Source organism: Hemitrygon akajei, chromosome 10 (assembly GCF_048418815.1).
Source record: "Hemitrygon akajei chromosome 10, sHemAka1.3, whole genome shotgun sequence".
Lineage (NCBI taxonomy): Eukaryota > Metazoa > Chordata > Chondrichthyes > Myliobatiformes > Dasyatidae > Hemitrygon > Hemitrygon akajei.
The window spans coordinates 3,083,924-3,108,797 of NC_133133.1; positions in this window are offsets into that span (position 1 = coordinate 3,083,924).

A 24,874-nucleotide genomic window follows, 5' to 3' on the forward strand; every position below is an offset into this window, starting at 1 on the left:
CCTGATGGTTGTAGTGGGACAACTGTTCCTGAAGCTGATGGGGTGGGACCCCAGGACTCCTGCACTCCCACCTGATGGTTGTAGGGGGACAACTGTTCCTGAAGCTGATGGGGTGGAACCCCAGGACTCCTGCACTCCCACCTGATGGTTGTAGGGAGACAACTGTTCCTGAAGCTGATGATGTTGGACCCTAGGACTCCTGCACTCCCACCTGATGGTTGTAGGGAGACAACTGTTCCTGAAGCTGATGGGGTGGGAACCCAGGACTCCTGCACTCCCACCTGATGGTTGTAGAGTGACATCTGTTCCTGAAGCTGATGATGTTGGACCCCAGGACACCTGCACTCCCACCTGATGGTTGTATGGAGACAACTGTTCCTGAAGCTGATGGGGTGGGACACCAGGACTCCTGCACTCCCACCTGATGGTTGTAGGGAGACAACTTTTCCTGAAGCTGATGGGGTGGGACCCCAGGACTCCTGCACACCCACCTGATGGTTGTAGGGAGACAACTGTTCCTGAATCTGATGGGGTGGGACGCCAGGACTCCTGCACTCCCACCTGATGGTTGTAGGGAGACAACTGTTCCTGAAGCTGATGGTGTGGGACCCCAGGACTCCTGCACTCCCACCTGATGATTGTAGGGAGACAACTGTTCCTGAAGCTGATGGGGTGGGACGCCAGGACTCCTGCACTCCCACCTGATGGTTGTAGGGAGACAACTGTTCCTGAAGCTGATGGGGTGGGACCCCAGGACACTTGCACTCCCACCTGATGTTTGTAGGGAGACAACTTTTCCTGAAGCTGATGGGGTGGGACCCCAGGACTCCTGCACTCCCACCTGATGGTTGTAGGGTGACAACTGTTCCTGAAGCTGATGATGTTGGACCCCAGGACTCCTGCACTCCCACCTGATGGTTGTAGGGAGACCACTGTTCCTGAAGCTGATGGGGTGGGACCCCAGGACTCCTGCACTCCCACCTGATGGTTGTAGGGAGACAACTGTTCCTGAAGCTGATGGGGTGGGACCCCAGGACTCCTGCACTCCCACCTGATGGTTGTAGGGGGACAACTGTTCCTGAAGCTGATGGGGTGGAACCCCAGGACTCCTGCACTCCCACCTGATGGTTGTAGGGAGACAACTGTTCCTGAAGCTGATGATGTTGGACCCCAGGACTCCTGCACTCCCACCTGATGGTTGTAGGGAGACAACTGTTCCTGAAGCTGATGGGGTGTGAACCCAGGACTCCTGCACTCCCACCTGATGGTTGTAGAGTGACAACTGTTCCTGAAGCTGATGATGTTGGACCCCAGGACTCCTGCACTCCCACCTGATGGTTGTAGGGAGACAACTGTTCCTGAAGCTGATGGGGTGGGACCCCGGACTCCTGCACTCCCACCTGATGGTTGTAGGGAGACAACTGTTCCTGAAGCTGATGGGGTGGAACCTCAGGACTCCTGCACTCCCACCTGATAGTTGTAGGGTGACAACTGTTCCTGAAGCTGATGATGTTTGACCCCAGGACTCCTGCACTCCCACCTGATGGTTGTAGGGAGACAACTGTTCCTGAAGCTGATGGGGTGGGACCCCAGGACTCCTGCACTCCCACCTGATGGTTGTAGGGAGACAACTGTTCCTGAAGCTGATGGGGTGGGACCCCAGGACACCTGCACTCCCACCTGATGGTTGTAGGGAGATAACTGTTCCTGAAGCTGATGGGGTGGGACCCCAGGACTCCTGCACTCCCACCTGATGGTTGTAGGGAGACAACTGTTCCTGAAGCTGATGGGGTGGGACCCCAGGACTCTTGCACTCCCACCTGATGGTTGTAGGGAGACAACTGTTCCTGAAGCTGATGGGGTGGGACCCCAGGACTCCTGCACTCCCACCTGATGGTTGTAGGGTGACAAATGTTCCTGAAGCTGATGATGTTGGACCCCAGGACTCCTGCACTCCCACCTGATGGTTGTAGGGAGACAACTGTTCCTGAAGCTGATGGGGTGGGACCCCAGGACTCCTGCACTCCCACCTGATGGTTGTAGTGGGACAACTGTTCCTGAAGCTGATGGGGTGGGACCCCAGGACTCCTGCACTCCCACCTGATGGTTGTAGGGGGACAACTGTTCCTGAAGCTGATGGGGTGGAACCCCAGGACTCCTGCACTCCCACCTGATGGTTGTAGGGAGACAACTGTTCCTGAAGCTGATGATGTTGGACCCCAGGACTCCTGCACTCCCACCTGATGGTTGTAGGGAGACAACTGTTCTTGAAGCTGATGGGGTGGGAACCCAGGACTCCTGCACTCCCACCTGATGGTTGTAGAGTGACAACTGTTCCTGAAGCTGATGATGTTGGACCCCAGGACACCTGCACTCCCACCCGATGGTTGTATGGAGACAACTGTTCCTGAAGCTGATGGGGTGGGACACCAGGACTCCTGCACTCCCACCTGATGGTTGTAGGGAGACAACTTTTCCTGAAGCTGATGGGGTGGGACCCCAGGACTCCTGCACACCCACCTGATGGTTGTAGGGAGACAACTGTTCCTGAATCTGATGGGGTGGGACGCCAGGACTCCTGCACTCCCACCTGATGGTTGTAGGGAGACAACTGTTCCTGAAGCTGATGGTGTGGGACCCCAGGACTCCTGCACTCCCACCTGATGATTGTAGGGAGACAACTGTTCCTGAAGCTGATGGGGTGGGACGCCAGGACTCCTGCACTCCCACCTGATGGTTGTAGGGTGACAACTGTTCCTGAAGCTGATGATGTTGGACCCCAGGACTCCTGCACTCCCACCTGATGGTTGTAGGGAGACAACTGTTCCTGAAGCTGATGGGGTGGGACCCCGGACTCCTGCACTCCCACCTGATGGTTGTAGGGAGACAACTGTTCCTGAAGCTGATGGGGTGGAACCTCAGGACTCCTGCACTCCCACCTGATAGTAGTAGGGTGACAACTGTTCCTGAAGCTGATGATGTTTGACCCCAGGACTCCTGCACTCCCACCTGATGGTTGTAGGGAGACAACTGTTCCTGAAGCTGATGGGGTCGGACCCCAGGACTCCTGCACTCCCACCTGATGGTTGTAGGGAGACAACTGTTCCTGAAGCTGATGGGGTGGGACCCCAGGACACCTGCACTCCCACCTGATGGTTGTAGGGAGATAACTGTTCCTGAAGCTGATGGGGTGGGACCCCAGGACTCCTGCACTCCCACCTGATGGTTGTAGGGAGACAACTGTTCCTGAAGCTGATGGGGTGGGACCCCAGGACTCTTGCACTCCCACCTGATGGTTGTAGGGAGACAACTGTTCCTGAAGCTGATGGGGTGGGACCCCAGGACTCCTGCACTCCCACCTGATGGTTGTAGGGTGACAAATGTTCCTGAAGCTGATGATGTTGGACCCCAGGACTCCTGCACTCCCACCTGATGGTCGTAGGGAGACAACTGTTCCTGAAGCTGATGGGGTGGGACCCCAGGACTCCTGCACTCCCACCTGATGGTTGTAGTGGGACAACTGTTCCTGAAGCTGATGGGGTGGGACCCCAGGACTCCTGCACTCCCACCTGATGGTTGTATGGAGACAACTGTTCCTGAAGCTGATGGGGTGGGACACCAGGACTCCTGCACTCCCACCTGATGGTTGTAGGGAGACAACTTTTCCTGAAGCTGATGGGGTGGGACCCCAGGACTCCTGCACACCCACCTGATGGTTGTAGGGAGACAACTGTTCCTGAATCTGATGGGGTGGGACGCCAGGACTCCTGCACTCCCACCTGATGGTTGTAGGGAGACAACTGTTCCTGAAGCTGATGGTGTGGGACCCCAGGACTCCTGCACTCCCACCTGATGATTGTAGGGAGACAACTGTTCCTGAAGCTGATGGGGTGGGACGCCAGGACTCCTGCACTCCCACCTGATGGTTGTAGGGAGACAACTGTTCCTGAAGCTGATGGGGTGGGACCCCAGGACACTTGCACTCCCACCTGATGTTTGTAGGGAGACAACTTTTCCTGAAGCTGATGGGGTGGGACTGCAGGACTCCTGCACTCCCACCTGATGGTTGTAGGGTGACAACTGTTCCTGAAGCTGATGATGTTGGACCCCAGGACTCCTGCACTCCCACCTGATGGTTGTAGGGAGACCACTGTTCCTGAAGCTGATGGGGTGGGACCCCAGGACTCCTGCACTCCCACCTGATGGTTGTAGGGAGACAACTGTTCCTGAAGCTGATGAGGTGGGACCCCAGGACTCCTGCACTCCCACCTGATGGTTGTAGGGGGACAACTGTTCCTGAAGCTGATGGGGTGGAACCCCAGGACTCCTGCACTCCCACCTGATGGTTGTAGGGAGACAACTGTTCCTGAAGCTGATGATGTTGGACCCCAGGACTCCTGCACTCCCACCTGATGGTTGTAGGGAGACAACTGTTCCTGAAGCTGATGGGGTGTGAACCCAGGACTCCTGCACTCCCACCTGATGGTTGTAGAGTGACAACTGTTCCTGAAGCTGATGATGTTGGACCCCAGGACTCCTGCACTCCCACCTGATGGTTGTAGGGAGACAACTGTTCCTGAAGCTGATGGGGTGGGACCCCGGACTCCTGCACTCCCACCTGATGGTTGTAGGGAGACAACTGTTCCTGAAGCTGATGGGGTGGAACCTCAGGACTCCTGCACTCCCACCTGATAGTTGTAGGGTGACAACTGTTCCTGAAGCTGATGATGTTTGACCCCAGGACTCCTGCACTCCCACCTGATGGTTGTAGGGAGACAACTGTTCCTGAAGCTGATGGGGTGGGACCCCAGGACTCCTGCACTCCCACCTGATGGTTGTAGGGAGACAACTGTTCCTGAAGCTGATGGGGTGGGACCCCAGGACACCTGCACTCCCACCTGATGGTTGTAGGGAGATAACTGTTCCTGAAGCTGATGGGGTGGGACCCCAGGACTCCTGCACTCCCACCTGATGGTTGTAGGGAGACAACTGTTCCTGAAGCTGATGGGGTGGGACCCCAGGACTCTTGCACTCCCACCTGATGGTTGTAGGGAGACAACTGTTCCTGAAGCTGATGGGGTGGGACCCCAGGACTCCTGCACTCCCACCTGATGGTTGTAGGGTGACAAATGTTCCTGAAGCTGATGATGTTGGACCCCAGGACTCCAGCACTCCCACCTGATGGTTGTAGGGAGACAACTGTTCCTGAAGCTGATGGGGTGGGACCCCAGGACTCCTGCACTCCCACCTGATGGTTGTAGTGGGACAACTGTTCCTGAAGCTGATGGGGTGGGACCCCAGGACTCCTGCACTCCCACCTGATGGTTGTAGGGGGACAACTGTTCCTGAAGCTGATGGGGTGGAACCCCAGGACTCCTGCACTCCCACCTGATGGTTGTAGGGAGACAACTGTTCCTGAAGCTGATGATGTTGGACCCCAGGACTCCTGCACTCCCACCTGATGGTTGTAGGGAGACAACTGTTCTTGAAGCTGATGGGGTGGGAACCCAGGACTCCTGCACTCCCACCTGATGGTTGTAGAGTGACAACTGTTCCTGAAGCTGATGATGTTGGACCCCAGGACACCTGCACTCCCACCCGATGGTTGTATGGAGACAACTGTTCCTGAAGCTGATGGGGTGGGACACCAGGACTCCTGCACTCCCACCTGATGGTTGTAGGGAGACAACTTTTCCTGAAGCTGATGGGGTGGGACCCCAGGACTCCTGCACACCCACCTGATGGTTGTAGGGAGACAACTGTTCCTGAATCTGATGGGGTGGGACGCCAGGACTCCTGCACTCCCACCTGATGGTAGTAGGGAGACAACTGTTCCTGAAGCTGATGGTGTGGGACCCCAGGACTCCTGCACTCCCACCTGATGATTGTAGGGAGACAACTGTTCCTGAAGCTGATGGGGTGGGACGCCAGGACTCCTGCACTCCCACCTGATGGTTGTAGGGTGACAACTGTTCCTGAAGCTGATGATGTTGGACCCCAGGACTCCTGCACTCCCACCTGATGGTTGTAGGGAGACAACTGTTCCTGAAGCTGATGGGGTGGGACCCCGGACTCCTGCACTCCCACCTGATGGTTGTAGGGAGACAACTGTTCCTGAAGCTGATGGGGTGGAACCTCAGGACTCCTGCACTCCCACCATATAGTAGTAGGGTGACAACTGTTCCTGAAGCTGATGATGTTTGACCCCAGGACTCCTGCACTCCCACCTGATGGTTGTAGGGAGACAACTGTTCCTGAAGCTGATGGGGTCGGACCCCAGGACTCCTGCACTCCCACCTGATGGTTGTAGGGAGACAACTGTTCCTGAAGCTGATGGGGTGGGACCCCAGGACACCTGCACTCCCACCTGATGGTTGTAGGGAGATAACTGTTCCTGAAGCTGATGGGGTGGGACCCCAGGACTCCTGCACTCCCACCTGATGGTTGTAGGGAGACAACTGTTCCTGAAGCTGATGGGGTGGGACCCCAGGACTCTTGCACTCCCACCTGATGGTTGTAGGGAGACAACTGTTCCTGAAGCTGATGGGGTGGGACCCCAGGACTCCTGCACTCCCACCTGATGGTTGTAGGGTGACAAATGTTCCTGAAGCTGATGATGTTGGACCCCAGGACTCCTGCACTCCCACCTGATGGTCGTAGGGAGACAACTGTTCCTGAAGCTGATGGGGTGGGACCCCAGGACTCCTGCACTCCCACTTGATGGTTGTAGTGGGACAACTGTTCCTGAAGCTGATGGGGTGGGACCCCAGGACTCCTGCACTCCCACCTGATGGTTGTAGGGGGCAACTGTTCCTGAAGCTGATGGGGTGGAACCCCAGGACTCCTGCACTCCCACCTGATGGTTGTAGGGAGACAACTGTTCCTGAAGCTGATGATGGTGGACCCCAGGACTCCTGCACTCCCACCTGATGGTTGTAGGGAGACAACTGTTCCTGAAGCTGATGGGGTGGGAACCCAGGACTCCTGCACTCCCACCTGATGGTTGTAGAGTGACAACTGTACCTGAAGCTGATGATGTTGGACCCCAGGACACCTGCACTCCCACCTGATGGTTGTATGGAGACAATTGTTCCTGAAGCTGATGGGGTGGGACACCAGGACTCCTGCACTCCCACCTGATGGTTGTAGGGAGACAACTTTTCCTGAAGCTGATGGGGTGGGACCCCAGGACTCCTGCACAACCACCTGATGGTTGTAGGGAGACAACTGTTCCTTAATCTGATGGGGTGGGACGCCAGGACTCCTGCACTCCCACCTGATGGTTGTAGGGAGACAACTGTTCCTGAAGCTGATGGTGTGGGACCCCAGGACTCCTGCACTCCCACCTGATGATTGTAGGGAGACAACTGTTCCTGAAGCTGATGGGGTGGGACCCCAGGACTCCTGCACTCCCACCTGATGGTTGTAGGGAGACAACTGTTCCTGAAGCTGATGGGGTGGGATCCCAGGACTCCTGCACTCCCACCTGATGGTTGTAGGGAGACAACTGTTCCCGAAGCTGATGGGGTGGTACCCCAGGAATCCTGCACTCCCACCTGATGGTTGTAGGGGGACAACTGTTCCTGAAGCTGATGGGGTGGGAAACCAGGACTCCTGCACTCCAACCTGATGGTTGTAGGGAGACAACTGTTCCTGAAGCTGATGGGGTGGGACCCCAGGACTCCTGCACTCCCACCTGATGGTTGTAGGGGTACAACTGTTCTTGAAGCTGATGGGATGGGACCCCATGACTCCTGCACTCCCACCTGATGGTTGTAGGGAGACAACTGTACCTGAAGCTGATGATGTTGGACCCCAGGACTCCTGCACTCCCACCTGATGGTTGTAGGGAGACAACTGTTCCTGAAGCTGATGGGGTGGGACCCCAGGACTCCTGTACTCCCACCTGATGGATGTAGGGGGACAACTGTTCCTGAAGCTGATGGGGTGGAACCCCAGGACTCCTGCACTCCCACCTGATGGTTGTAGGGTGACAACTGTTCCTGAAGCTGATGATGTTGGACCCCAGGACTCCTGCACTCCCACCTGATGGTTGTAGGGAGACAACTGTTCCTGAAGCTGATGTGGTGGGACCCCAGGACTCCTGTACTCCCACCTGATGGTTGTAGGGAGACAACTGTTCCTGAAGCTGATGGGGTGGAACCTCAGGACTCCTGCACTCCCACCTGATGGTTGTAGGGTGACAACTGTTCCTGAAGCTGATGATGTTGGACCCCAGGACTCCTGCACTCCCACCTGATGGTTGTAGGGAGACAACTGTTCCTGAAGCTGATGGGGTGGGACCCCAGGACTCCTGCACTCCCACCTGATGGTTGTAGGGAGACAACTGTTCCTGAAGCTGATGGGGTGGGACCCCAGGACTCCTGCACTCCCACCTGATGGTTGTAGGGAGATAACTGTTCCTGAAGCTGATGGGGTGGGACCCCAGGACTCCTGCACTCCCACCTGATGGTTGTAGGGAGACAACTGTTCCTGAAGCTGATGGGGTGGGACCCCAGGACTCTTGCACTCCCACCTGATGTTTGTAGGGAGACAACTGTTCCTGAAGCTGATGGGGTGGGACCCCAGGACTCCTGCACTCCCACCTGATGGTTGTAGGGTGACAACTGTTCCTGAAGCTGATGATGTTGGACCCCAGGACTCCTGCACTCCCACCTGATGGTTGTAGGGAGACAACTGTTCCTGAAGCTGATGGGGTGGGACCCCAGGACTCGTGCACTCCCACCTGATGGTTGTAGGTGGACAACTGTTCCTGAAGCTGATGGGGTGGGACCCCAGGACTCCTGCACTCCCACCTGATGGTTGTAGGGGGACAACTGTTCCTGAAGCTGATGGGGTGGAACCCCAGGACTCCTGCACTCCCACCTGATGGTTGTAGGGAGACAACTGTTCCTGAAGCTGATGATGTTGGACCCCAGGCCTCCTGCACTCCCACCTGATGGTTGTAGGGAGACAACTGTTCCTGAAGCTGATGGGGTGGGAACCCAGGACTCCTGCACTCCCACCTGATGGTTGTAGAGTGACAACTGTTCCTGAAGCTGATGATGTTGGACCCCAGGACTCCTGCACTCCCACCTGATGTTTGTAGGGGGAAACTGTTCCTGAAGCTGATGGGGTGGGACCCCAGGACTCCTGCACTCCCACCTGATGGTTGTAGGGGGAAACTGTTCCTGAAGCTGATGGGGTGGGACCCCAGGACTCCTGCACTCCCACCTGATGTTTGTAGGGGGAAACTGTTCCTGAAGCTGATGGAGTGGGACCCCAGGACTCCTGCACTCCCACCTGATGGTTGTAGGGAGACAGCTGTTCCTGAAGCTGATGGTGTGGGACCCCAGGACTCCTGCACTCCCACCTGATGGATGTAGGGGGAAACTGTTCCTGAAGCTGATGGGGTGGGACCCCAGGACACCTGCACTCCCACCTGATGGTTGTAGGGAGACAACTGTTCCTGAAGCTGATGGGGTGGGACACCAGGACTCCTGCACTCCCACCTGATGGTTGTAGGGGGACAACTGCACTTATAGACTTGTGCATCTACAAGCGGTGATCTTTAAAATAAAACCAGTAGAAACTTTGGTTTTAATGCATAAAGCTTCACTGTTGTGAGGGTCTGGAAATGATCGCTGACATATTTAACTGATAGGTGATTGAAATGATGATCCTCTCTGCTTTTCTATTAGAGATTGAACTGAAAAGTAGAATATAGAGCAGGCAGTACAGCTGAGGAACAGATTATTCAGCCTGCAGCATTGTGCTGAACCAAATAAACTCTGAAACTAAATGGGTAACTAAGCAAATTCCTTTTGTCTACACAGTGTCCATATCTGTCCATTTTCCTCAAATTCAACTATCTATTGAAACATCTCTTAACGGTCACTAATGTATCTGTGTCTACCACCACCCCAGGCAGATGTCCACCAGCACCTCCAGTAATTTACAGCACTATGAAATGAGACGGTAAATATTCACTCACTAATACCGGCAACGGAAATGTCTTTTCTGTAATCTCCTGAGAAAGCGTTTTTCCATTTTGAAGCTACATGGAAAATCACTGCAATGAACAGCCTTGGAAATGCTCCGATGTGAAGATCTGGCCACACGTGAATAAATCCAGCCAACAAGATGAAAAAAGGGAAAAAGGCTGAGATGTTCCTTGTGAATTAAGGAACGTAAAAATGTCATTTTATTTTAAGAGTGGTATATTTTAGCAGGTGTTAAGTCTTCAGTGCTTCACACCATTTATTTGCTGAATTGACTTCTGATAGAACACCTTCCATAAGCCCTGTAAAGAACAGGCAGTACTGAGAAAGAACAAACACGGGTTCCTTAATTGGACAAACTAGCTAAAGGTCTCCTGTTTTTTTACACTGACTATACAATCCTTTGAGAGTGTCTTGTACCTGTAGGCCAATTCCTAGCAGGATTAATGAAACCCAGACAGATCAAAATGTGTTCATTAGGGTGTGATTAGCTTTTCACAGGTGGTGAAGTTTAGCGTGTTTCTCTGGTGACATGGTAGCAATTCCACACAGTATGGACGCACCATCTGTTCCTCGACATGTATTGAATCTTTTCTTCACAGTGTTTCACAGACTGGTCTCAGCCTGGGAGGGTTGCTCTGTGTATTTCGAGAAGCTATGTCCTGTGCCGGGGGAAAGGAAGAGCTGATGTTTGGCACAGTGGCTGGTGAGACCAAATTTGAAATGTTGAGTTGTAAATTAGCAAACTGCTTTATTATGTCTCGTACTGACGTACAACGGTTTTCATGCCATCCATACAGATCAATTCATTACAAGATAATCAAGGGAAAACAATGACAGAATGCAGAGTAAAGTGTAACAGTTACCGGGAACGTGCCGTGCAGGCAGTGCAATATCAAGACAAGGTGGATTGTGAAGTCAAGAGTCTCTGATTGAACTAGAGAGCTGTTCTGTGGTCTTACAGATACGGTTCAAAGGTAAATGTCAGGGAGTGTGCCTTCAGACTGCACTGGCATTGCCTTGTGTTCACTCACTTGTAGTCTTAGCTGAAGGCTCTCACCCCTGAGTTAATCATGCTGGGTTCCAATCCCAGGGTTCGGCAACCTTTTTGCCTCTGTGGGCTGAATCACATATTAATGAGTGGATGATGGGCCAGATAAATGCCATAAAAGCTTGAAATATGGGAATTATCCATTTAAATACATCTAGTTATGTTTTGCCTCAAATTAATGAATAACGCATGCTAGAAAATCATTTGTGTTTAACCAAGGATGCCAATTAGTAATCAAAGAACTCAGTTTAGTTGCAATTTATTTCAATCAAGGCATCTTTTGAATCTATTAAAAGCACACAAAAGATCTTTAAACATAAAACCTATGAACATGATGCATTGAATGGTGGTAAATTAAGTATAATAAAAAAGAAAATTTTAATGCAAACAGTTGATAAATCAGTGTGAAACTTGATGCTGTTTGTTGCTTGAAAGCTTCTCAATATTGGGTGTCAGACTTGTTGATGCCAAGAGCAAGACATTATCCAGATGGGCATCAGTCAATCTTGTTCTCAAATGGTCCTTGGTGTGCTTCATTTTTGAAAATAATTGCTAACACAGATAGGTGCTGCCAAACAATAATGTCATCTTAGTGGATACTTCCCACTTGGATGAATATATTTTATATAGAAGTCAAGCACTGACACATCTTAGAATGAAATTTCGATCTCAATATGTCGTCACACTGCAACTCAATCAATTCCATTTGAAAAATTTCTGATGCAGTGTCCACTTCCACATCAAATGGAGTAGCAAACAGCTTGAACTCATTTGCATGCAAGCAAAAATCAGCAAAACGAGATGAGAACTCTTTTCTCAATTCTTGGACCATATTCACAAAAATGCCTGGATCTTGTGCTTTACTTTTTTGAAAGGTGGGAAAATGTGCACAATTTCCTTTTTGAAGCTGGTACTCCCACAACTTTTAACATCTGCTGACGTTTCTTCAACTCGCCGTGTGATCGCTCTTGCTGACAGGCTGATAGATGCAGATAATGATTTCTTTTCAGGACAAACAATATCCACCACTGCCAGTAAACATTCTTTGACAAACTTTCCATCTGCAAAAGGCTCCATCTTTCCTGCAATACGTTTTGAGACTTGGTAGCTGGCACGTCATTTTCACTGCTTTTCTTGGCAAAAACTGACATTGGTTTTCCAAAACTAGTCTTCATTCGCTCAACTTCACCTTTCCTTGCTTGCTCAGTAAATTGTTAAAATTTCCGCTATGGTGGGTCTTGTAAGGTCACCTGATATTTGCCACCTTCTTCACAGCAACGTTTTCTAGGCAAATGGGACAAACTGGTTTCCCAGCTTACTCAATGAAAAAGTAATCTAGTGTCCAAGTGTCTTGGAAATTTCGGCACTCAGCGTCTACCTTCCTGCGTTTTGCATTCATTGCCATCGGAATTTTTTTCTTCAATGTTATTTCGAAACACAAGTCATTCAACAAGTATCGTAGCACATGTGGATATCTGGATATTTAGTGTGGGTTTCTTGTTTAAATACAATGACTCTGTTTCTGTTTACAAATTTGAATGATCCCATCTGAAAACCTGCACGTGCATGGAGAGTATCTAATACATATTAATAAGATAGTCTGCCTTCCCATCGTTCGTATATACCAGTGTTTGGTTTGGAACAAAACGGAACCTGGGGCCAGTGTAAAAAGACGCCATGCATGTCCATCAGTGTGGTCATGTGAAACACTCAGAATAAGGAAAAATTGCTCGCGGGCTGGATAAGCATAGTATCCCAATATTTGCTCATGGGCCAAAACTGGCCCACGGGCCGTAGGTTGCCTACCCCTGGGCTAGCGTAATTGCAACAATCACCATAGGGGTTTAATTCCCACACTGTCTGTAAGGAGTTTGTACATTCTCCCTGTGACCACATGGGTCTCCTCTGACATCCCCCCCCCACACATCTCAAAGACATAGGGGTTAGGGTCAGTAAGTTGTGGGCATGTTATGTTGGCATGGTAACATGGTGACACGTGCTGACTGCTCTTGACGTATCCTCAGACTGTGTTGGTCACTGATGCAAATAACATATTTCACTGTACATGTCAGTGTTTTGATGTACATGTGACAAATAAAGATAACATAAATAATTTGCTCTAAAAAATCTAGCACAGTTCTGTGCCAGTGGCAGCTTTTGGATGTGATGTTACACTAGGGGTCTTTTTCAGAGGAACAAAGAGTATCTACTTCTTAACCAGTTGTAGCAAAACCAGTTCTTGTTGGTTATTCATCGTGTCTGACGACAACAAGGAAACCTGTGCGGGAGAGTTTTTAAAACAGAAAATACATTGCATTGGGGCAGTTCCATTCTCTCAGCCTTGGAAATCCGGGTCCAGTGGGTCAAGTGGTCATCACATCTGGGCATTTCCTTAGTTGTGGTGGATGACCATGACTTTCGGTACCTTGACCCACCCTTTGCTCTCCATGGAGCTTTACAGAACTGCCTCATCTGCCCAGTCCACTGGCGCTGACTTTGACCATCCTATATTATGGGTAAACAAACCTAACCTATCCATCCTGTAACCCAATCCAAGTAACATCCTATGAATCTTGTCTGCACACTCACCAACTAAATCACATCCTTCCTAAGGTGTGGGAAACCAAAACGGCACACAATCTGACAAGTGCAGCTCATCCAATGTTTTGTATAGCTATAACTATAACGTAATGTTCCAATCTCACAGAGTCATAGAGCTCTACAGCACAGAAACAGGCCCTTCGGCCCATTTAGTCTGTGATAGACTGTTAATACTGTCCCATCCATGTACTTACTCTCAAAGTCAGGAATCAACAGGTTGAGCATGGTGTGACTAGTGTCCTGAGCTGTGTATACTTCAATGCAAGAAGTATCGTAGGAAAAACAGATGCACTCAGGGCATGGATCAAAACCTGGAATTATGATGAGCTCAATGCCTTTTATGCTGGCTTTGACCAGTAGAACAGGGAGGAACCATTGTGCACCTCCATGTCTCCTGGTGATCCTTTGGTCTCAGTATCTGAAGATGACATGCGGTCTGCCTTTAAGAGAGTGAATCCAGAGTACTGAAGATCTGTGCTGACCAACTGGCTGGTGTGTTCACAGATGCCTTTAACCTCTCGCTCTGGCACTGTATGGTCCCCACCTCATCAAGCAGGCTTCAATTGTAATGGTACCCATGAAGACCATGGTAACCTGTCTCAATGACTGTTGCCCAGTGGCACTTACATCCACAGTGCTGAAGTGTTTTGAGTGGCTGGCGTTGAAACATATCAGCTCCTGTCTGAATGGTAACTTGGACCCACTCTGATTTGCCCATCAGAGCAACAAGTCCATGGCAGATGTCTCATTGTCTCCTCACACAATGCTGAAACATCTGGACAACAAAGATGCATTCATCAGGATGCTCTTTATCGATTACAGCTCGGCATTTAACACCATCATCCCCTCAAAACTAATCAGTAAATTCCAGGGCATGTGCCTCAATAGCCTCTTGTGCAATTGGATCCTGGATTTCCTCACTTGTAGACCCCAGTCTGTTTAGATTGGCAAAAACATCTCCTCCACAATCTGCATCAGCACTGGTGCACCACAGGTTTGTGTGCTTAGCCCCTGCTCTACTCATTTTACACCTGTGACTGCAGGGCTAAGTACAACTCCAACACCATATACAAGTTTTCTGATGACACCACCGTTGTGGCCTGTATCAAAGATGGTGATGAATCAGCGTACAGGAATCTTAACAACAACCTCTCAGTCAATGTCAATAAGATCAAGGATCTGATAGTAGACTTCAGGAGAGGGAAATCAGAGGCCAGTATACATCAGAAGGTCAGAGGTGGAGAGGGTCAGCAAACTTAATTTTCAGGGTGTCACTACCTCAGAGGAGCTGCCCTAGACCCATTGTATAACGGTAATTGTAAAGAAAGCACGATAGTGCCTCTAACTTCCTCAGGAGTCAGCACGCCATTGAAAACTTTAACAAACTTCTATAGATGCGTGGTGGAAAGCGTATTGACTGGCTGCACTATAGCCTGGTATGGAAACACCAATCCCTTTGAGTGGAAAATCCTACAAAATGTAGTGGATTCAGTTGAGTACATCACGGATAAAATCCATCCAACCATTGAGCACCTCCACATGAAATATTGTAGAAAAGCAGCATTCATCATCAGAGATCCCCACCACCCAGGCCGTGCTCTTTTCTTGCTGCTGCCATCAGGTAGAAGGTACAACTGCCTCAGAACTCTCATCAGCAGGTTCAAGAACAGTTACTACCCCTCAACCATCAGGCTCTTGAACAAAAAGGTCAACCTATTTCTGGTGTTCCCACAACAAATCATCTCATTTTAAGGACTCTTTGACTTGTTATTCATTGCTATTTATTTAAATTTGCATTTCAACAGTTTGTTGACTTCTATGCTGTTGCCCTTTCATCGATCCTGTTTACAATTTCTGTTCTATAGATTTGCTGAATATACCCGCAGGAAAAAGAATCTCAGGGTTGTATGTGGTGACATGTATGTGCTCTGATAATAAATTTTACTTTGAACTTTGATATTGTAACCCTCTGTGAGCTTTTGTTGCAGGAGGGGCAGGACTGGCAGCTCAGCATTCTGGAGATCTGTTGTTTTAGCCGTGACAGGACAAAAAGGATTAAAGAAGGAGGCATGGTGTTATTAGTCAGGGAAAATGTCATAGCAGTGCTCCATCTGAACAGACTGGAGAACTCATCTAGTGAGGTGACATGGGTGGAACTGAGAAATAAGAAAGGTGTGATCATTTTAATAGGGCTATATTTCAGATGACCCAACAGTCCAAGGGATTTAGAGGAGCAAAAGATGGCAGACTGTTACAAGTTAAGGTTGCTATAGTAGGTGATTTTAACTTTCCACATAGTGACAGGGACTCCCATACTGTAAAAGAACTAGATTGGATAGAGCTTCTTCTTCGGATACAGCTTGTCAAATGTGTTCAGGAAAGTTTCCTTAGTCAGTACGTTGAAGTCTGAGCCAGAGAACATGTGATACTTCATCTGCCACTAGGGAATGAGTTTGTGCAGGAGAACTCTTTGCATCTCATTATCACAATGCCACTGGTTTCAAAGTAAACATGGAAAAAGATAGGTCTGGTCTGTGGGTTGAGATTCTAAATTGGAGAAAATGATCTGACAAGAGTGGATTGGGACAGGCTGTTTTCTGGCAAAGGTGTACTTGGTCAGTGGGAAGCCTTCAAAAGTGAAATTTTGAGAGTACAAAGCTTGTATGTTTGTGTCAGAATAAAAGGTAAAGATAACAAGTGCAGGGAACCGTGGTTTTCAAGAGATATTGAGAACGTGGTTAAGAGAAAAAAGGAGGTGCATAGCAGGTAGGAACAAATGAGGTGCTTATGGAGTACAAGAAATGACAGAGAACACAAGAAAGAAATCAGGAAGGCTAAAAGAAGGCATGAGGTTGCTCTAGCAGACAAGGTGAAGGAGAATCTTAAGAGATTCTACAGATATGTTAAGAGCAAAAGGATACTAGGGACAAAACTGGTTCTCTGGAAGATCAGAATGACAATCCATGTGTGGAGCCAAAAGAGATGGAGGAGATTTTAAGAAGATTATTTACATCAGCATTTACTCAGGAGATGGATAGTCTATGGAAGTGAGGTAAAGCAGCATCAATTTAATGGACCCTGTTCAGATTACAGAGATGTTTGCTGCCCTGAGGCAAATCAGGGTGGATAAATCCCCAGGGCCTGACAATTGTCAGAGCCTTGGCAGGGATATTTAAAACACCCTTAGAGACAGGAGAAGTACCAGAGTATTGGAGGGTAGCCAAAGTTGTTCTGCTGCTTAAGAAAGGCTCTAAACTTAAACCCGGAAATTATAGGTTGGTAAATCTGACATGAGCTGTGGGAAGGTATTCTAAGGGATTGGATGTAATAGTATTTGGATAGACATGGACTGAATAAGGATAGTCAGCATGGCTTTGTGCTTGGTTGGTTGTGTCTAACCAATATTATAGAGTTTTTCAAGGAAGTTACCAGGAAAGTGGATGAAGGTAAGGCAGTGAATCTTGTCTACATGGACTTTAGCAAGGCATTTGGCAAAGTCCTGCATGGAAGGTCAGCCAAGAAGGTTCAGTTATTTAGCATTCAGGATGAGGTAATAAATTGGATTAGACATTGGCTTTGTGGAGAGGCCAGAGAGTGGTTGTAGATGGTTGCTTCTCTGACTGCAGTCCTGTGATTAGTGGTGTGCCGCAGGGGTCAGAGCTGGGTCTATTGTTGTTTATTATCTAAATCAACAATCTGGATGACAATGTGATTAACTGGATCAGCAAATTTGCAGATGACACCAAGATTGGGGGTGTAGTGGACAATGAGGAAGGCTATAATGGCTTGCAGAGGGATCTGTATCAGCTGGAACAATGGGCTGAAAAATAACTGATGGAATTTAACACAGACAAATACGAGGTGTTTCATTTTGGTAGGACCAACCACGGTAGGCCTTACACTATAAATGGTAGGGTACTGAGGAGTGTAGTAAAACAAAGAGTTAAGACCTTTCTATAGGGGCACAATTAAGAGCACTCTGACTGGCTGCATCACTGCCTGGTACGGGAACTGTACTTCCCTCAATCGCAGGACTCTGCAGAGAGCGGTGCAGCCCAGAGCATCTGTAGGTGTGAACTTCCCACTATTCAGGACACTTACAATGACAGGTGTGTAAAAAGGGCGTTAAGTATCATTGGGAACCTGAATCACCCCAGCCATGAACTGTCCCAGCTGCTGCCATCTGGGAAATGGTACCGCAGCATAAAAGCCAGGACCAACAGGCTCCGCACACACGGACAGCTTCTTCCACCAGGCCATCAGACTGATGAACTCATGCTGACACAACTGTATTTCTATGTTATATTGATTGTCTTGTTGTACGTACTATTTATTCCAAATTACTGTAAGTTGTACATTGCACATTTTGACGGAGATGTAACGTAAAGATTTTTACTCCTCATGTATGTGAAGGATATAAGTAATAAAGTCAATTCAATTCAAAAGGATCTGGAAATACAGATCCAAAATTCATTGAAAGTGGTGTCACGGGTAGATAGCATTGTAAAGAAAGTTTTTGGTGTATTATCCTTTATAAATCAAAATATTGACTAAAGAGATGGAATGTTATGTTGAATTTGTATAAGACATTGAGTTTGGAGTGCTGTGTGCAGTTTTAGTCACTTATCTACAGGAAAGATGTAAATAAGATTGGAGGAGTACACAGAAAATCTATAAGAGTGTTGATGGGTCTTGATGACCTGAGTTATAAGGGAAGAATGAATAGGTTAGGACTTGATTCCTTGGGATGTAAAAGATTGAGAGCAGATTTGATAGAGGGTAAGTGCAAATAGGCTTTTTTCACTGAGGTTGGGTGGGACACAACCACAGGTCATGGTTAAGGGTGAAAAGTGAAAAGTTGAAGGGGAACATGAGGGGAAGCTTCTTCACTCAAGGGTCATGAGGGTGTGGAATGAGCTGCCAGCACAAGTGGTGCACACGAAGTTTGGATAGGTACATGAATAGAGGGGTATGGAGGGCTATGATCACAGTGTAGGCTGATGGGTCTAGGCATTAAATTATTTCAATATGGACTAGATGGGCTGAAGGGCCTTTTTCTGTGTCTCTATGACTCTATCCAAATTTTTCATAAACGTCGCAATCGAACCCATTTCTGCTGGCAGCTCATTCCACACTTGCATCCCTTTCTGAGTGAAGAAGATACCCCTCATTTTCTCCTTAAACAGTTCTCCTTTTACCCTTAACACATGACCTATGAACTTGTGAGACCTAATGCCCTTCATGAAGCACTGTAGAACCACCCTCCTTGGATCGCACTGTGGTTCTCATCCGCCCAGTCCGCTGGAATTGACTTCATGTACCAGCACAGGCACGGTCCTGCCTCACCAGTATATCAGGCCAGGTGGCTACCTTACCTGATTTAGGCCACCTGTTGAAGCGATGTATTGGGCTGTCACATGCAAACAGCTCCTATGAGCATCCAGTGGGGCCAAAACATGAGTGAGCCTCCTCAAAATGGACATGACAAGCCCCTTCACCAGAGGTGCTACCCCTCCCTGGACACCCAATACACACCAGCAGTACCACAGTCATGCCATTATCACAATGCTTCCATGTAAGCTTGCTCTTTCTGCATTTGATGCATCTCAGAAGCTCCAACACTTCAGGCAGGCGACATGAAAGATGCGCTTTTGGGCCTAGTGGTTATTCAGACATTAGTATTAATACTCACACCCTGCGGCCTTTAAATTTCACAAAGTTTAACACGTTACAGAACATAGAACAGTGAAGGTTAATATGGGCACTTCAACCCCAGAGTTGTCCTGACCTTATCTGCAAGGATTATATGTGAATGGTGCAGCTCAAGGGGACTATGGTAGTAGAGAGACCACCATGTAGATGATACAGCATCAAAAAGTCTAGAAAATTCCCAAGATGTGGCATGAGTCCATTCTGACTGGTTGCATCACCATCTGGTGTGGCAGGAAAAAGCTGCAGACGTTTGTTAACTCAGCTGGCTCCATCACAGGCACAATTCCCAGGATCCAGGACACCTTCGCAAGGCGATATCTCAGGAAGGTGGTGTTGATCATTAAGGACCCTCACCATCCAGGACATGTTCTCTTCTTGTTACCACCATCAGGGAGGTGGGACAGGAGCCTGAAGACGCACACCTAATGTTTCAGGAACAGCTTCTTCCCCTTCACCCTCAGATTCCTGAATGGACAATGAACCCATGAACATCACCTCACTATTCATCTTCTTCACTGTTTAGTCTTGTAACTTACAATTTTTTTAAGTACTTCACTGTTCTGCTGCCTCAAAACAATAAATTTCACAACTTATGTCAGTGACAATAAACTTGATTTTGATTCTTATGTATTCTGTCATCCTTGATCCCAAGGAATTACCTCAGAAGAAGAGCACAAAGTTAATTGAGCAATGCACACAAAAGGCTGGAGGAACTCAGCAGGTCAGGCAGCATCTGTAGAGGAATAAACAGTTGGCGGTTTAGACTGAGATCCCATGTGTGTTGCTCATCATTTTCAACATCTGCACAATGAGTTGTGCACAGAATTTATTGTTCTAATGTGGTTTTACAGATCAAATATTTACAGATTCCCTTGAAGTTATTCAAGTGAAAGTTTAAGTTCAAGTTTATAGTTATCTGACTGTACAAATATACTAAACAAAACAATGTTCCTCCAGACCACAGTGCACCCACAAAACATATATCACACACAGCACATCAAACAAGATATTGCCATAAATATAATTCGGAATGCACGTGATGTGTGCAGCACAGTAAAAAGTAAACAGCTCACTATCCTAATGATAAGACCTGAGTGGTGGCAGGGTACAGTATTAATTAGCCTGGCATTCCTAGTCCTGATACTCCTGTACCTCCTTCCTGACAGTAGTGGATTAAAGAGTGCATGGGATGGGTGGGAGGGATCCTTAACGATGCTTTGGGCCTTTTGTTTACAATGCTCCCTATAATTGTCACAAGTAGGGAGACCCCGGCGATCTTTATATCTTTTCACATTCCAGCAAGGAGCGAGCCCTTGTGTGACCTTTCTCTGCACAAAATCTCAGCACACAAGTGCAGTGGAGGCCCCTGGAACAAGCGAATTAACCTCAGGACCAGCTACATTGCTAATGCACCCAGTCAATCCTTCTCAGCTCAGTTAACTGGTCAAGCCTGCCATCTATTGATAACAATGTGCAACTGCACTCATACGACACAAAACACAATGAACATGGTGACTGACACCTAATAATTATGTCAACCACTTCTGAATAAAAATGGGAGCAGTTTCCTTCCTGCATATTGAAACCATTAAGTGTTGCTTTGTGCTGAGTGGGATATTTATAGTTCCTCTATAATGAGCAAACCAGCTGTGTTAAAAGCAATGCAAGCCTTGGACATATTGTAAATGTGATTGGACTCTTGAGTGAGTTCTCATTTCCCTTCAGTCTCTCTCACAGGAGCGAGCAGTGCTGGAACTGCATTGTATGGATGAGGATAAATAGCTTCTACAAGTAGCCTGTCAGTGGAAGTGCTGAAGAGCCATGGAACTTCAATATGAAGTCACTCCAACAGTGTCCACCTCACTGGATTGGGGACAGCTGTCAGCAAACTGGTGTAATAACAACAACTCTTAAAACTACACCAGATGCGAACTCTCCCTGCTAACCATGAAAATAAACAAAGTCAACGAGAACCGTACTACTGTGTGCAGAGCTGAGGATGAAGCAGAAGGACCATAAGACCATAATGATGTGGAGTAGAATTAGGCCATTCAGCCCATTGAGCCTGCTCTGAAACGTCGACTGTACTCTTTTCCATAGATGCTGCCTGGCCTGCTGAGTTCCTCCAGCATTTTGTGTGTGTGATTCCATGATGTCCCTCTCAACCCCATTCTCCTGCCCTCTCCCCGCAGCTTTTGATTCCTTTACAGCTTTACACTTAACTCGGCATCATAAATGTTTCACCTTATTCTAGCTCAGTTCCTTAAGGTTGCCAAAGCTGGGGGAGGGGATAAACTCCCACAGCCTATTAAGTGTTCCCCAATGGCATGCATCTCAAGTAGCCTCTGACTACCTCTGGGCTGTTGTATGTAACTTAGCTCAGAAAAAAACATTTCTACTGGCAGAAGGGGCAAAGGTGGGTTACTGGCACCTTAAAACCAGTTGCTTTGGACAGATGGGGCTCATCTAGAAGAAGGAAAACTCTGATCTCAAACCTCTGCTGCCTTGCGGCTACACCCTCTCATGGGGAAGGCTTCGGGAGTAAACCCTGAAGGAAAAGCTGGAGTTGGAGACCCTAAGGCAGTCCAACATTGAGTTCAATGCTGACTGGCAACCTTCTGCCATGTCTTTAGTGCCAAGCTATATCGGTTTCTGCCGTTTCTTTGGGTTCATCAGCTGAGGGTCAGCCTGCTACATGGACAATAATTTGCTCTCCATATTGTACTGCCCTGGCTTGCGTACCATGTAGAAAGCTTAGATGCAACATCCATGTTTGACCCCAACCAACGAGGGCCTCAAACAATTGCACCTCGATGCATTGTGTGAAGATTTCATCTGTATGAACAGTTCACAAAACAAGTTCTCCCACTGTTTCTTGGTATCTGTGTCAAAAATAAACCAACAGCAATAATTTTGTCTTCCGGTCTTCATACCGATATAAATACTGACCGCAGAACAAAGAGCACATAGTATAAAATCATCTGAAATTTTAAGCTTTAGAGAGGGTGCAGAGGCGATTCACCAGGATGCTGCCGGGATTAGAGAGGGTGCAGAGGAGATTCACCAGGATGCTGCCTGGATTAGAGAGGGTGCAGAGGAGATTCACCAGGATGCTGCCTGGATTAGAGAGGGTGCAGAGGAGATTCACCAGGATGCTGCCTGGATTAGAGAGGGTGCAGAGGAGATTCACCAGGATGCTGCCTGGATTAGAGAGAGTGCAGAGGAGATTCACCAGGATGCTGCTGGGATTAGAGAGGGTGCAGAGGAGATTCACCAGGATGCTGCCTGGATTAGAGAGAGTGCAGAGGAGATTCACCAGGATGCTGCCTGGATTAGAGAGAGTGCAGAGGAGATTCACCAGGATGCTGCCTGGATTAGAGAGGGTGCAGAGGAGATTCACCAGGATGCTGCTGGGATTAGAGAGGGTGCAGAGGAGATTCACCAGGATGCTGCCTGGATTAGAGAGGGTGCAGAGGAGATTCACCAGGATGCTGCCTGGATTAGAGACGGTGCAGAGGAGATTCACCAGGATGCTGCCTGGATTAGAGAGAGTGCAGAGGAGATTCACCAGGATGCTGCCTGGATTAGAGAGGGTGCAGAGGAGATTCACCAGGATGCTGCCTGGATTAGAGAGGGTGCAGAGGAGATTCACCAGGATGCTGCCTGGATTAGAGAGGGTGCAGAGGAGATTCACCAGGATGCTGCCTGGATTAGAGAGGGTGCAGAGGAGATTCACCAGGATGCTGCCTGGATTAGAGAGGGTGCAGAGGAGATTCACCAGGATGCTGCCTGGATTAGAGAGGGTGCAGAGGAGGTTCACCAGGATGCTGCTGGGATTAGAGAGGGTGCAGAGGAGATTCACCAGGATGCTGCCTGGATTAGAGAGGGTGCAGAGGAGATTCACCAGGATGCTGCTGGGATTAGAGAGGGTGCAGAGGAGATTCACCAGGGTGCTGCCTGGATTAGAGAGGGTGCAGAGGAGATTCACCAGGATGCTGCCCGGATTAGAGAGGGTGCAGAGGGAGATTCACCAGGGTGCTGCCTGGATTAGAGAGGGTGCAGAGGAGATTCACCAGGATGCTGCCCGGATTAGAGAGGGTGCAGAGGGAGATTCACCAGGGTGCTGCCTGGATTAGAGAGGGTGCAGCGGGAGATTCACCAGGATGCTGCCTGGATTAGAGAGGGTGCAGAGGAGATTCACCAGGATGCTGCTGGGATTAGAGAGGGTGCAGAGGAGATTCACCAGGATGCTGCCGGGATTAGAGAGGGTGCAGAGGAGATTCACCAGGATGCTGCCGGGATTAGAGAGGGTGCAGAGGAGATCCACCAGGATGCTGCCGGGATTAGAGATCATGTCTGAAGAGGACAGGCTGAGTGAGCAGAGCTTTCTCTTTGGAGTAAAGGAGGGTGAGAGGTGACCTGATAGAGGTGTACAAGCTGATCATCTCTAGACAAAGAATGAGGGGACAGTCAGAGACTTTACCAGGGCAGAAATGGCCGGGGAGCATAATTCTAAGATTATTTGAATTCTCAATGTTCAAAGCTTTGAACATTGAATTCTCCAACTTCCGGTAATTCCCTTCCCCCATCCCAGTTTCATTCTGCCTCCTCCTCCAGCTGCCTATCACCTCCCTCATGGTTCCGCCTCCTTCTACTATCGAAAGTCCTTTCCCCTTACATTCTTTCTGCACCTTTCCTGCCTGTCCCCTCCCCCACCCCTTGATCTTTCCCCTTACTGGTTTTTCACCCGGCACCTTCCACCCCCCCCCCCCACCTTCTTTATGTGGCCCCTGCCCCCTCCGTCTTCAGTCCTGGCGAAGGGTCTCGGCCAAAACGTTGACTGTTCATTTCCACGGATGCTGCCCGACCTGCTGAGTTCCTCCAGCTTGTTGTGCATGTTACTTTGACCCCAGCATCTGCAGAGTATTTTGTGTTTATAATTCTAAGATGATTGGAGGTAAGTATAGGGGGGATGTCAGGGGTAGTTTTTTTACACAGAGGGTGGTTGATGTGTGGAATGCCTTGGTGGTGGTGGAGGCAGATACATTAGAGACATTTAAGAGACTCTTAGATGGGCAGAGGGTTGATAGAAAATGGGAGGGAAGGGTTAGATTGATCCTGGTGAAGGTTAAAATGTCAACACATCATCATGGGCCATTGTAATGTAATGTAACACACAGGAAATGCTGGAGGAATTCAAAGATCAGGTAGCATCAATGGAAAGGAGTAAGAAGTCAATGTTTTGGACCAAGAACCCATCAGCTGGATTCGGCTCAAAACATTGACTGTTTATTCCTCTCCATAGATGCTGCCTGACCTTCTGAGTTCCTCCAGCACTGTGTGTGTGTGTGTGTGTTTCTCTGCAGAATCTCTTGTGATTATGCTATACTGTAATGTTCTATGTGTCCAGACCTCCCTGACATCACCCACCCTGCCATTTTAGGGAGCTTTTTCTTGGCTGAAAGGGACATGTGTTTTATCCACTAACACTTCAGTCAAAGAAGTGGCA